We start from the raw sequence: 8,274 nt of genomic DNA, 5'->3' as shown, positions 1-8,274 counted from the left end.
AACCTTTCTCCTTTGAGTTCATTATTAACAAACATTCCCAGTGCTATTAGCCAATTAACCCATTATTTAAATACACTCTGACTTTTCAAAACATTTTAAGATACACTGGATCGTGTGCCATCATGAAAATCCTTCTCCTCAAAATTTGTTTGGTGAGTTTTCCCCTGGTTAAAACGGCAGCATTTTGGGAACTATGAACTTGAGGGAGGGGGTTCAGCATGTCTGTTACAGCTCTTACAGAAAGACACTCTGTCCAGGCACAGCAGGCATGTTGATATGAATGACTCCTTGATTTGAGTTCACAGGGATTCATATTTTTTCTTGCTTTTCATTTACATTATTTCATATCCTGAATATTAGAGTTTAGGCTTATACATCCTTCAGTTTCTTAGCACGGCTCGCTTAATCTGAGCTTTTGAACTTCAAATGAACTTGGGCTGAGGTTTTGAATCTGTAATGAAACCTGAAACTAAGCAAGTTTCCCCTACTTTCAGTCTAATCGTTGAAGTCTTCATAACTTCAAGGTATTGGAAGCATGTGTGTAGCACATTTTAGAAATTAGTGATTTTTTTAAAAGGCAAGTTCTGCTATGTGTACAATAACCGACACCTTGGACATAGCTCTTCTGCAGTTGCAGGACCGGAAATCCTCAGGAATCCTTCCCTGCTGCCGCCGCCTCCCACCCCCGGCCACACGGCATGTGTGATCTTAGTTCCCCGACCAGGGATCAAACCCCCGCCCCCTGCATTGGAAGCACAGAGTCTTAACCACTGGACCACCAGGGAAGTCCCAGGAATCCTTTCTCGTCCCACTTCCCGGGCCCTAGTTTTCCTTGTGTACCTTAGTCCTTAGTTTAGCAAGTTCCTCCTCTAAACTTTTAATGTGTTCCTCCGGCGTGACCTTGTCCTGCTGGGCTTTCTGACTGGCTTGGCTTCGTGCTTCTTCAATCATCCTTTCATACCACTTTTCCATCTGGGTGGAAACAGCCTCAAAGAAATAGTGGGTGAGCTCCAGCGCTTGGGAGGTGTCTCGAATGTGAGGGGCAGTCTGCTCGCCACCTGCTGCTGGTGGCGGCTGCCCGCAGGTGGTGCTGGGTGCTGGGTGCTGGGTGCTGGCCTCGGTGCCTCGTCTGCCCATTTTTCCCAGACTTCTTGGTTTGGGTGCCTCTGTCAACACAGGGCCCAGCCTGTGGGTTGCATTTGGCTGCCTCCTTCAAGGGTAATGAGGCTGTCTGGACCTTGACATCCCTCAGTCGGGAGCCTGTACAGTCCGAGGAAGACAGCTTCTGCTGGGGTCTGTGGCCGGCTGTGGAGCTGAGGGCCTTTTCCTTGGGCCTGGCCACCTGGGGGGAGCTGTCAGAGGCTGCTACTGGACCTGCAGGCCCCACTGACTGATCCACACCTGTTGAGGACTCGCAAGTGGAGGGTGTGGATTTAGTCTTGGAGGCCCCAAAATCTCCAGAAAGCTTCAGCTCCAGATTCTGAATCTTTAACATGCACCAAGTTTTTAATTCATCCACAAGGGCATCTGCCGTTTCTCTCCCTCGTGCTTCTCCGAGTCCGAGTGCTGCTGCAGGCGGTTCAGGCACTCCGTCCTCTCTGCTGAGAGTCACCCGACCATCAGCTGGTCCAGAACCCGCATTTGGTGCTGGGTCTTATTCTCCATGTGCCCCAGCTTCATGTTCATCTTATCCTGAACCGACACCAGCTCTGCTTTGATCAGTTGCCTCCAACTGATTCTCCAGCTTGTTGATCAGGGGTTCACATCGACAGCCATTTATTGGCGCCTGCATCACTTTGCCGCCCTTGCCCCGGTACAGCGTATAGAGCTGGTATGCTCTGAACTCATGGCAGATGGGGGCAAACAGCCTTGCCTGGGCCTCTTTTTTTTTTTTTTTTTTTGCGGTACGTGGGCCTCTCACTGTTGTGGCCTCTCCCGTTGCGGAGCACAGGCTCCGGACGCGCAGACTCAGCGGCCATGCCTCACGGGCCTAACCGCTCCGCAGCATGTGGGATCTTCCCAGACCAGGGCTCGAACCCGTGTCCCCTGCATCGGCAGGCAGACTGTCAACCACTGCACCACCAGGGAAGCCCCTGGGCCTCTTTTTAGGGTCACTGTGAGTGCCCGAGTTCTTCTGCTGTCAGGGCTGCTGGTCTGCTGGTGGGGTGGAGTCAGAAAATGCTGACACATTGGACCTTGACTTTTTCTGCCTGTTATCCTTTGCTCTGGGCTCCGGGGAGGCGGACGGGAAATCTTCTCTGGACTCTTCTTTTCTGGGTACAGCGTTCACTGCTATGGGTGTCTCCTGCTGAGTCACTTCCCTGGGGCACTTTAGTGAGGAGGAGAGCCACTTCCGGATTATTGTGGTAGCGGGCAGTCTCTAGTGGAGTCCGGCCTGCATTATTGACAATGGTCCCATCTGCTCCGGCTTCCACTAAGATTTTAACCACCTTCTCGTGATTTAGGACAGCAGCAATATAAAGTGCTGTGTCTCCAGCATCGTCCTGGACATCGAGGTCACAGCCAGCCTTCAGCAAGATCTGGACCACAGAAAGATGGCCCTTATTGGCAGCAAGATGCACGGGGGTCCAGCCATGCTTGGTAATGGCTACCTTGGCGCCCTGTTGATGAGCTGAAACACATTCTCCGCCTGGGCTTTGTACGCAGCATGAGCAGGCGTTCTGAAAGCCCGGCGACCGCATCCTGCTGGCTCATGAATTAGGAGAGAAAGACGTTTTCGGGGAAGTGGTAGACAAGTTCCTTTGGCTCAAGGTGATGCCACAGGCCCAGGCAGGTACCCTCGGGTAAAGATTCTCCAATCACTGGAAGATGCCTTCATCACTATGACATCTTTGGGACCTCTGCAGTCAGGATGCCTGGCGACTCCAAGATCATATTGTTTTCTAATATTTTCTTTGTCTCTGGCTCTCATTAGAGTATAAGCTTCTGGGGGATGAGGTGCTAAATGAACATGTCATTTCAAATGAGTAAAAATGCTTGTCAACTTCTTCATCAATCAGCAAATCCATATACAGGCCTCTTTTGCTTATTCCTGAAGCCTCAGGGGTGTTTCAGGGATCTAGGGTCTAAAGATCTATAGATCCTCTTCCAAACTTGAGGCCTATTTTAAAGAAAATCATCCTCTAAGAACCCTCTAAACAAACACATTCTCTTGGAAGTTCAGCAGAAAGAAGGATAAGAAAAATATAAAATTATGTGAAGTCATGTCCACTATATTAAGATCTAAAGACCAAAGCTCATGTGCAGTTTCTGCCTTAAAGAGTTAGTGCAGGGGCTTCCCTGGTGGCGCAGTGGTTGAGAGTCCGCCTGCCGATGCAGGGGATGTGGGTTCGTGCCCCAGTCCGGGAAGATCCCCCATGCCGCAGAATGGCTGGGCCCGTGAGCCGTGGCCGCTGAGCCTGTGCATCCAGAGCCTGTGCTCCACAACGGGAGAGGCCACAACAGTGAGAGGCCCGCGTACCACAAAAAAAAAAAAAAAAAAAAGAGTTAGTGCATGCTATGGATCTGACTCTCTCCTAAGTATTAAAAACAACATTTTTATTTACCTCTCAGTGGCTCTGGGAGATAAGTCCTATACTTGTAATTGTTTTTACAGATGTGAAAACAGAGAAGTTCTTTAATGTCACCTGATGGCAAAAGGTAGAGCCAGGATTTAGACCCATTCATTTGGCTTCAGAGCAATTTGAGTAATGTTGAAAGGCATTGAATAATGAGGAGATATTGAATAATATCCTTTGAACTGAGAAGTAACTTTAAGACCAAAGAACGAAGCAGGCAACTCCATAAAGTGCAATTATGAAGTTTATTGTGGGTAACTTACATACAGGCAGGATCAGGCAGACAAGGATTCAGAGGCATTTGCGGCTGCATGCCCATCTGCCAAAAGGAGTGCTGGGGACTCTGAAGAGGCCGAAGCTAAAAGTAGAATCTGACTACCAGGGAGAAGTAAGTCTGGTACTAAATGGAACTTGGGGGTCTCATGACCAATAACCATCTTCATCAGCAAAAGACATTCTTTCTGTTTTCATATCAGATGAAGGCAAGTGTAAAAGTTGATTGGAAATTCATCTGGCTTGGGGGCATTCTTTGTGAGTAGGCTAAAGCTCAGTCACCCAGAAAGGGGAGAGTGGTAGGACTGCAGGTCTAAGATGAAGCTGTAAAATGGAGTCAGTGATGGTATGTGCAAGTCAAAACAGCCTTATACTTTACCTTTTGGCTCACAAATAGCCCCAAGCATACTATAACATAATTATTTATCAACTATGAATGCTCAAAAAAGAGAAGTTAAAATCCTAATCAATTTTATCAGAAAAGAGAGGACAGAGGAGGGATAATATTTAGGGTCAGACCACTGTCTGAATGCCAGGCTCTTAGGCAAAGACCCCTCCCATCCAGATGTGCACTCTCCTTCCCAGGCTGAACTGGGCCAGACCATGTCTCTATGTTTGGTTCATGAATAAATCAACTTCTGAGGCAGGGTAGTTTGTTTGCCTTGGCATTTACTACAAAATCCATTTACAGACTAAATCAAGAGACCATTTTCAGGATAAAGGTATGAATGGATGAATGAGCAGCATTTTTATTTCTGGTCTATTTTATAGTTTCTATTAACATATAGGGCTTCACCTCCTACAACTCTTCCTGCTGTTCCCTAAAAATGAAATGCCACATTGCCTAGAAGAACGTTGCTGAATAAACATAGTAAAGTTAAAAGGCAGAAAGCTATTACGTAGCTTTACATAATAGTTAATTTTAAATGTTTTGCTGGGACATTTTCTGGAAGGACACATTTCTTTTCAATTATTTATTAGTGAATATTCAATTTTATTATTTTAAGGAAAATGATAATAACTGATAAGGAAGTTTTATTGTCATAACTTACTTTTGAATAAAACTACTACACTATTGTCCCCAGTTGGAATAAAACTATGGGTATAGGAACAATTGTTATCCTCCTCTCTTTGTATTACCTTATTTGACACCACTTTGTTCCACACATTTTGGTATTATTTGACAAGATGAAAATTGTTTGATTTTAATAGTTTTGAAATGTGGGAGCTTCATAGCAGGAGTAAAATAATGACTTTTAGATTTTATTACACTCAATAGATTACAATGGTGAAAGAGACTGTATACTTAAAATTCTGGGCTGACTACCACGAACATGAAAACCGAAGCCTGAAGCTCAGTCTCGTGGTCAAGATTATTTGATTCATGTTTAGGAATTGCTATAATTTTTATAATAAGGGAAAAGTAAAAAATTGCAAAGAAAAATGGTTATGAAGAATTAGAATTCATAAAATACCAAATATTTAACTTCTAAATCCTGTGATTATTCCCTTTTGAAATTAACTCATAAACCGTTAAGTTTAGTATTTTATTTGTAAATGGCCCTTGTCTAACTCCTCGGCATCATTCAACTATTGATAATGTATGAGATGGATCATCATACTTACATTATTATTCAGCTCATGTTATGCACATAAGCAAACTACGGTTTCACCTAATGGTGTTTTATATTCATGAAGAGTTTGAGTCACTCTGATATCTTGGAACACATTTTTTACATATAGTGTGATAGTGATATATTTCATATTTATTGTGAGCCCCCCTAAACACATAGAAAGAATTGTGATAGGGTGGTTTGGCTCCTAAATTACTTAACATTGTCGAATGTAGGACTGTCTAGAGAATTAAAGAAGTGACATATTTTGTAGATATTAAAATTTTATGCACTGTTTTAACACTTTTTTAATTCTATGAAGAAATGCCCTTTAATGAAGACATAAGACTGCAATGACAAAACTATTCTTGAGGGTGATGGAAATATTCAGGTACTATATAGCCCTTAGTTTAAATTATTTATAAAGCCACTAAAATTTTATTTAGAGCAGAAGTAATTGATTTTATAGGGTGGCCTGTTAACAGTCAAGTGTTACCATTTGTAAACCTAAGGCAACATTTCACATTAGCAATGTACCATGCCTTTAGGCTAACAATGCTGCCTTTAATAGCACATTTTAATACAACCCATGTACAGGTAGGCTATCTTTTGTCAGGAAAATAGATCCTATGTATGAAGTCCCAATTATTAATTTTAGTAATGTCAATTTTGTATACCCAAATTATAAATGACCTTTCATTTAGGGATTCATTATCTTATGCTTTGGCATTTTTGTATTTGTATCTATTTTCCTCTGTTACTACTAAATGCTGATGGCTGCCTGCTTTGGTTCAATATTCCTGTAAGAATGTGACAGAGAACAGCCTAGTACAAAGCTAAATGACATATTAGTATCCTGATAAGAATAAGCAGTATATTGGCTAAGGGCTAGGGAAACAATAGGATTCTTTGCGATTTGTGGCATTTAGAATATATGAACTATAGTGAAACAGGGACATCTGGTGTAGAATAAGGATGCAAAACTTAGAGCAGAAACAAGAAAGACCAAGGTGCCTTGAAATTATACTTAGATGCACTTAAGTTTTGTGTATATCACTGCATATAAATTTTGCTCCCAAGAACATTACACTCAATTTTATGTTTGCATTCTTAAGTATATGAAAATACATGAATACATCAAAATACATACTTCATGTATATGAAAAACATCAAAATATGATGACTGAAGAATGACAGATATATCACAGTTTGAAGAATGATAGGTGGATCATAAAGCAAACATATATACACTAAGTGATTATTTTAGCTTTTCTGTATCTTTGGAAATTTTCATAGTAAAACGTGGAAAAAATGTAAAGATTACACTTAGGAATAAAACAAACTGTTGAGAATACAAATATTTAATCGAGAATACAAATATTTAGTCAAGAATACTAAAAATAGGTATAACTTGTGTATTCCACAGAACACCCTTTCTTTTTTAAGATAAAGATTGTTTACTACTTTTTCTTTTCAACATGAACATGTTTTTCTCTTAGCTGTTGTTTTATCTTCTGACATTACTTAGTAAACTAAGATTATGCTGTTATTGCTTATTTGCCATTAATATCCCATGTGCTTTTCTGCATTAAGAGCTAGAATTACTATAAAAGATAGATGAAAAAGCTGTACTTTTTTGTCTGTGAGTGAAAAAATATACTTAAATTTGAGAACCCTTTGAGATTTTGGTAGACTTTACAGTAATTTCTTAAAATGACTTAAGTTGTTCTATATCATGTCAAAGTATAGTTTCTGGAATTACAGGCATCTGGAACTTCAAAGAATGGTTTAATAATGATTTTGTGGCAATATGTAAGACCTTAAATAGCTTTACTTCAAAGCAAATCCTTGCTGAAAAGGCCTAACACTTTATTAAATTTTAATGTAATTCTTAATGCTATTATTTTTTGCTCAAATTTCCATACTTCAGAACAGACATGAGCAAAAGAGTTTGGATTTAGACAGCTTTCTCTGAGTGATTGAAGGAAGTCAGCTTTGTGCTCAGCACACTTAAAATTTTATATTTCATAATCTTTTAGCATCTTTAACATTTAGACCACATCTAGGGAATCTGATATTCAATCACTGAATTAGATACACCTTAAATATTTCCTTTGTAACCCTATAATAATTGTGAGAGTAAACATAAATTAATAAAAGTTGCTAAAAATAGGTTTTGAAATTTCATCTGTTTTCCTTGTTAATTGACATTCTTTTTAAGATCACCTGTATTGTTCCATAATGGAGAAGTCTTGAAAATATCAGTTTGGATCCTGGTGGTCAAACAGAAAAATGCATATATTAGTAGAAACAATGATTGAATATTATATTTTGAAAATATCTAGAAATCAATAAAATTGCTGTGCTTTTATTACCATATTTTACATGATATAATACATAATATAACATGGAGTTCCTCTCATTTATCTAATAACTATTGGCATATAAAATATAAAGTTAGACAGCTCTAAATACTTGCCTCAGAAATTTATGTGCCCTTTGAAAATTTTGGAAATGAATTCTGAGATTCCTCATTTAGATAATGATTTCAATGTAATTATTTACTATGTCAGATTATTGTGAATATTAAATAATATGGAACTTATAAACACAGATGTAAGTGCATAATTAGAAGTGTAGACTTCAATCCACACTGCTGGATTTAAATATTAGCTTCACCACTTTTCAGCTGTGTGCTCTGAACAATTTACTTAATTTCTTTTTTTCTCAGTTTTTATAAACTAGGCATGATAATAATAGCACCTACCTCATAGAGTTGTCATAATGATTGAATTAATTAATATATGTGA

General features: G+C 40.0%; 1 pseudogene across 1 annotated transcript; it reads right to left on the bottom strand.

The window, feature by feature from the left end:
- Positions 1-822: 822 nt before the first annotated feature.
- On the bottom strand, positions 823-2,702 carry LOC308617907 (ankyrin repeat domain-containing protein 6-like; annotated as a pseudogene). The gene is made up of 2 exons: positions 2,075-2,702; positions 823-1,858 (listed from the first exon to the last, which is right to left on the bottom strand). The product of its transcript is annotated as an ankyrin repeat domain-containing protein 6-like (transcript).
- Between the last annotated feature and the right edge of the window lie 5,572 nt (positions 2,703-8,274).

Source organism: Mesoplodon bidens, assembly GCF_964165515.1.
Source record: "Mesoplodon bidens genome assembly, chromosome: 5".
Lineage (NCBI taxonomy): Eukaryota > Metazoa > Chordata > Mammalia > Artiodactyla > Ziphiidae > Mesoplodon > Mesoplodon bidens.
This window is presented reverse-complemented; position numbering and strand designations above follow the sequence as displayed.